The following is a 6,454-nucleotide window of genomic DNA, read 5'->3' on the forward strand; positions in this document are numbered from 1 at the left end:
TCGCTTCTTTTCGTTTTGCCACGGTTCCGCTTCCGAAAGAGCAATTAAAGACACATTTTAGCAAAATGAGCGCCAACGAATTTAATAATTTCCATTCAAATGCTGCCGCCAAATGGGCAAATGCCAGTGCATTGGTGTGCAAAAATTTCGCGATTTCGAGAGGATTTAGATTAAACAACTCGGTGGAATGTAACCGCAATACCTGGACCCTGACATTAGGCCGCCAATTTATAGGTGCAGTAATCGCATTTCATCGCCATTGCCGCAAAAGTGGCTGCTAAACCGAAAAACATTCGAATTGATTACGTTGCGTATACGCAACATTTGGCACTTGGTCCTTTTCCCACTCAAATAATGTTGTCTGACACTTTTCCCTTATTTTTTTTTTTATTTGGTATTTTGAACAGCATCATCTAATTTGGGCTGTGCTATGATTATGCGGTTGGCTGGTTTTTGCGTGGGGACGTGTGTTTTTCGTAGCTTTAAGCCAGGTTAAGTGCTCGCACCTACGCACCCACGCACAAACACACAGCGTTGCTCAAATTGAAAACTCCAACCGAATGACGTGACAATCGACCGGGCCAAACAATTACCAATTTCGATATGCACAGTCAGACATGGACGTTTCCGTGCCATAAAAGCGACCGAGGATAACATAGGAAGATACAATATTGATGGCTCGTTACCAGCAAATTGTATAAAAATCCTACCCAGCCGTTTGCTTTATTTGTTGAAACACTTTTTATGGCTTGCCCGGCTGTCATAAAGATCCCTTCGACATTGGACATGACCATGGGCCAGAGATCTTCTGGCCAGGACAAGAGGCAGGTCAAGGAGCAAGTGCTCGTTGGCCACTGACAATTGAAAGCAATGGCAGAGGCTCTTTGATACAAAAAATGTATAAAAAAAAATGTATAAAATGAGGTATAGATAACGAAATTTAAGCTAAATATCGGACTGGTGATTGTTAAACTGCTCAAATTGTGCATTTTAAATGGCATTGGCACTTTAAGATCTATGAAGACAATATTTTTCGTTGTTATTGTGACAATTTCATAGTTGTTTGGGTTCTGCTGAATCGGCACGCCCTACGGCCAACAAGTTCAACTACCTAGTTACAATTATTTATGGTACAACCATAGCTACAATTTCCTTCTGGCTACGGCATTGTGTTTTTCAGCCAGCAACATGTGTTCAGTGACAATGTGAGTGCACTGAATGGTTTTCGAATCGCAACAAAAGGAATATTGATTGGAATTTGCATACACTTTTGAACAAGATTATCTGACATTCCGACAAACCCAAAATCCAGCAGCACGCCGGCTCAGTGTCACGTAGTCAGTAGATGTGATCTCTTAGGGACTGACAAATGCCAGTCCTATCGAAGGCCCGTGTGTTTGCTGACCTTTCCTGAGCGGAATTCCTAAGCACTTTTGCCGAGTCCTCATAAAACAGCCACTTATATAATACCCATGAAGTGCCCAGCTCTCTTTTTGATAAGAAATATCTTTGCGAAATGCTGTTGAAATTATGTTCAGCCGGATACCTTTAATTACGGCACGTTATTGTGGTGGCCGCCTTCTGCTGACTGCTACTTTACGGTCGTAATTTTGCTGAAAACTTTGGTGCTGCAGTAAATTTTGCACCAAGTACACTTGCAAACAAAGGGCGTCGACAGCAAAGATAAAGAGGAAGCCAAAGTTAAATCCTGTACACTGAAAAATATTTTCTCGTTTGTTGAATAATATATATATACTATAATTGGATATCACCGAAAATTAGTTAACATGATTATTTTTGTTTTACTTATATCCAAAATGGTTTTGTGTTCATATTTGTTTACAGCTTTAACTTGCTTTTAAATTAAATTAAGTTACTGTCACTCTTTACGTGACTTGGACTTGATTTAATTTATTTTATTTAAATTTAATTGATTTAAATGTGTGACTAAAATCAGAATGTGCTCAAGCAAACATTAAACTTTGATTTTTCTGAAAAGCGTGGAGAACAAAATCCGAAAAGCTTTAAAATGTTGATATTTTCCCTTCTTCAAATTTTTGATGATAATTGCTTTTTGAGTATGTTTTGAAAACGATTTTGTTTAAGTGTAAGAAAAACACAAACAGAGCAGACCGCAAAAATGTTACGCCCTCGAGCCAAAACACATAGACAACATAACGCACACAAAGGCAAAATGAACAGAGACACTCACACAGGTGGCCCAAAAATGTACTGTCTGAAATGGCAAGTCGCGTGTTGTAATTTTCATGTGTCGACAGAACGGAAACGGAACGGCAAAATAAACACACAGCCGACTTTATAAGCACATACACCCCCCCGACCCACACACACACACACTGAGAGAAACAAATGCCAACACTCAACACGCCAACTGGCAAAAAAAGGAAAACCGCAGCCAACGATAATGGAAAGCATTAAAGCAGATTACTTGTGAAGCCAAAATGCCAAGAGACACAGCGGCTGGCTGAATTAGGGAAATTCAAGGACGAGACTCCCATTTTGTATGCGTGAAAAGGCTTCGAATTGATGGAGATGAAGGTCATTCGAAGCAGGCTGCAATCAGTGTTTCCTCTCTGCGGATAGTGCTTCCCATTTTGTCGGTCCGACCGTTTGCGTAGGCCACTTTTAATTATTCCTTTACTCTCAGTGCTGTCGTTTTAGCCATTTTGTGGATAACTTTATCAAGGACGAATTATATACAATTTGCTTTTGAATATTAAGCATTATTAAACTAAAATATATAACAAATTATTATAATTTGCTTTTGAATATTAAGCACTATTATGTTAAAACAGCTAACAAACTCTTATATAATGTATTCATTTTAATTGTAATTAATTGAGTTGTTTATGTTTTGCATTTATTTCGTACCGAAAACGATTAATTACGAATTAATTAATTTAAAATAAATCAGGTTTCTTTGAAATTTTTTGGTCGGTATAAAAAAATATTAAATATTAATTAAATATTAAATTCCAGATTTAAAATTTTTAAATTAAAAGTATACAATTTGTTTTTCGATTGTGTAGTATTTTACCTTAAACTTATGTTTTTCATTAAATAAATAAAGTTTTTTTTTGTGGGTGGTCTTATAAAGTTGCGGCGCACAAACTTAGGCAACACTATGCGGAATGGTTATGGCCCGCACACCCACATACTAACACACACTAACACACACACACAAACACTTAGCTATTCGAGTTAAAATTAAGAAGCAGAAAAAGAACTTGTCGCTGGGCAATTTGTTTAATGAAATCATCAAATTAACTAAAATGGCGGCCCGAAAAGTGAAAGTGTAAGCAATTTGCTGCCGCCTTGTTTGTTGTTGCTGTTGCTTTTTGTGTCATGAAATATAAAACCACAGTATGATATGGCCCAAGCCTCACAAATCCCCTTTCCAGCGCAAAACACGTGCCCACCCACTCACGACCTCTGTACCACACTAAATAACACAGGAAAAAAGGTATGGCTAAAAGTTAATATTACAAGGATATATATTTAATTTCACTTAATATATTATTCGAAAATTTTAAAGGTTTCAATAATAACAATAAATATTTTTAACTACTTTTTAAATATATTTATATTATATATTAAATTATATTTGTTGTATTCTTTTCTCTCTGCATTGGAAATTCAACCGATGTCAGAGGCATAACTGTGATGGCTAAAACACTTGGCGCGTGTTATTCAAATGCTCTCACGTCTTTCAGGCTGTCGTTTTGGCCATGTTTTCAGCCTAAATAGCCCAGTGCCCCCCGACTAGATCCTGGCCAAAATACGCCCCCGAGCGCTTCAATTACATTATTAATCACATCACTCCCAGGTCTTATTTTGAGCAGTTGGCCGCCCCCGGCTGCCGGGCAATAAATTCGTTGGCCACCAACAAAACTTTTTCAATTAACACAAAATTATGCAAATTGAGTGGCTGCCAAAGTCGCAGCCATAGGAGTTGCTTAGATAGCGATAAGACAAATGGCGTTGGCATAGATTTTGGGTGTGAACTTTTCGAAGGCCAGCATTTTAAAGAATTATGACCTACCGCAACGGGCCAACTTCTGATGCTGTGGGTGTTTGTTAACAGGAAGAATAATTGATACTTAGAATTTATGGCAATGGCTTAACAGTCTGCCAAGAGCTATATTTAAACTACAAATTGATATTTGAAAATTATTTAATTGCTTTTTTCGTTATAGCGGTTTTAATTTATATAATTGTTTAACAATTAAAATAAATATGGCTGAAAATTTAAAATAGGTTTTAGAAGTTAGAAACAAAGATATCCATGAAGTAATGACTGCCAGTTCGTTTGTGTATAAAGTTTGCCGCTCATTAAGACAGTGGAGCAATAAATTGCCGAATATACATGACAGCGAAGATAGCCACACAGAAAAAAAAACAATTAGTTTGTTAGATTTGGTTGTTTACCTTAAATCTTTTTTTTTGTTTACCAATAAAAAATTGGTAATAATTAGAAGCTAAATTCCTTACACTTTTAAAAATAATTCGAATACTTTAATGCATATTGTACAAATATATTATACAAGTTGGCTTTTAATATATAGTTGGATTTAAATGTTTAATTAATTTATTTTATTTTAGACCAAAAGAACTATAGTTTTTAATGCTTACAGATTTCAGACGCACGTTTCTGTGGAGTCTCGGATGCTCAGCATGCCAAATACATTCGCAGCGATGAGAGGCGCCAACTGGCGACATTCATCAGTGCGAGTTTCGCGCTCACATTGTCTCGTCCACAAATGAGTTTGCGGCTTTCATTCGCAGGAGCAAGGACATGAAAAGGGGCCGAAGAATGGGGCGTGGAGCTGTCGCGTTACGCTTACTTAGCCGCTTAATTTATGCATTGTGCAGGGCGCAAATGATGCATTGTTTGCCATTGCAGTGTGTCTTCTGGCCGGGTGGTTAACTTCTCCCCAGGCACCGTTTCCCAGCCAAACTTTGGCTCTGTGGAGCTCAGTTGAGGTGAACGGACCACACTATTCTATTAGCAGTCCAAAGTAGGAGGCGTCTTTAAAATATATTTGTTGCTTGAAAAAAACTTCTACTAACATCGTAATACCTATTTATAATTGAAATCAATTTTTCAGTATGTAGTCAATTTCATGAGATAACAAAACGCATAACTTTGCAACATTTTCTTCTCATAAATTAAGTGCATAAAATAAACAACCCCTCTTTTATGAGACACTTTAAAAAAGATTTATTCCAAGAGAAAATCAAGTTTTATCTGAAAATGTGTTGACACCTTTTTAACTTACGGTATAACTTTAAGCACTTTCCTGTGACTCCGACTGTTAAAATGGAGAATTTGAGCTGAGCAACCATATGGCAAAGCCACTACCACTAAATTGCGCAAAGTTGTCCCCTGAAGATGCAACAACTAAAGTTGTGGTCGTGGCTCACCTTTTTACTGGTGGAACTGCGAAACTTGCAATTAGGTTAGTGGCTTTCTTTATTGCCATTTGCAGCAAACGCTCACTATATGTACGTCGCGTCATCTGAAACGTAAATGACTTAAAAGGTATAAATTTAAAAATGAAACAATCCAAACACACCTTCAGATCCAAGTTTCTCCAGCATTTTTATTGGCAAGCTTAAAAGGTTTTATTACAAAAGTTTAAATATAACAAAGATTGACACACTATAAATTTAATCAATTCTGATTTCCCAGTAATATTTCTTCCTTTTTTTAACTTTAAATATTTGAAAGAATTGTTACTATTGCCTTTTTAATTGTTTTATAGGTAGGAACTTTGTTAATTAAATATTTTTAATTTTGTAGATACACCACCATTTCAGACTACTCTTACAACTTAAGAAAAGTAAAAGGGCAGACAGTTTTACTGAAAAAGGGTCATCCAACTGCACTAATCGAGAACCAGCCGCAAGCCTTTTGCCGCAAGGTGGTTGGCAAGTTGGCTAATAAGTTTTAATAACGATTGACTTGTCTGAGCGGAAATATACAAAAGCGGCGATGGTCAAATCGATTTGTCTTATGACATTTTCCAACTCGATGTTCGCTATCAATTGGCAATTATATGCGCTGGAAATGCGCTGCCATTTAATTTAAATGAACCGGGTGGTCCTGAATGACAGAGAATCGTTTCATTTGCACATAAATCAAACAGGAATTGCGTTGAGATGTTGCTTCAATTGATTTACTGTTGACTTATTGCTGTTTTTATTTTATTTCAGTTCGTTCCAGTTGCTTGCTGTAAATTTTAATGTTTTTTGTTTCGCCTCTCCAGGCGTTATTCATTTATTTCCCTGGCTGTCTTCGGTAAATATTACATAATGATAAGCGAAACAAAAAGTGTAGAGTGCTTGGAGGCGTAATCAATTTTTTATTTGACTTTTCTTAGAAATGCCTTTTCCGATGAATTGTCGCAAACTTTTTGTTTAAGCCATTAAG

Source organism: Drosophila elegans, unplaced genomic scaffold (assembly GCF_018152505.1).
Source record: "Drosophila elegans isolate 14027-0461.03 unplaced genomic scaffold, ASM1815250v1 contig_476, whole genome shotgun sequence".
Lineage (NCBI taxonomy): Eukaryota > Metazoa > Arthropoda > Insecta > Diptera > Drosophilidae > Drosophila > Drosophila elegans.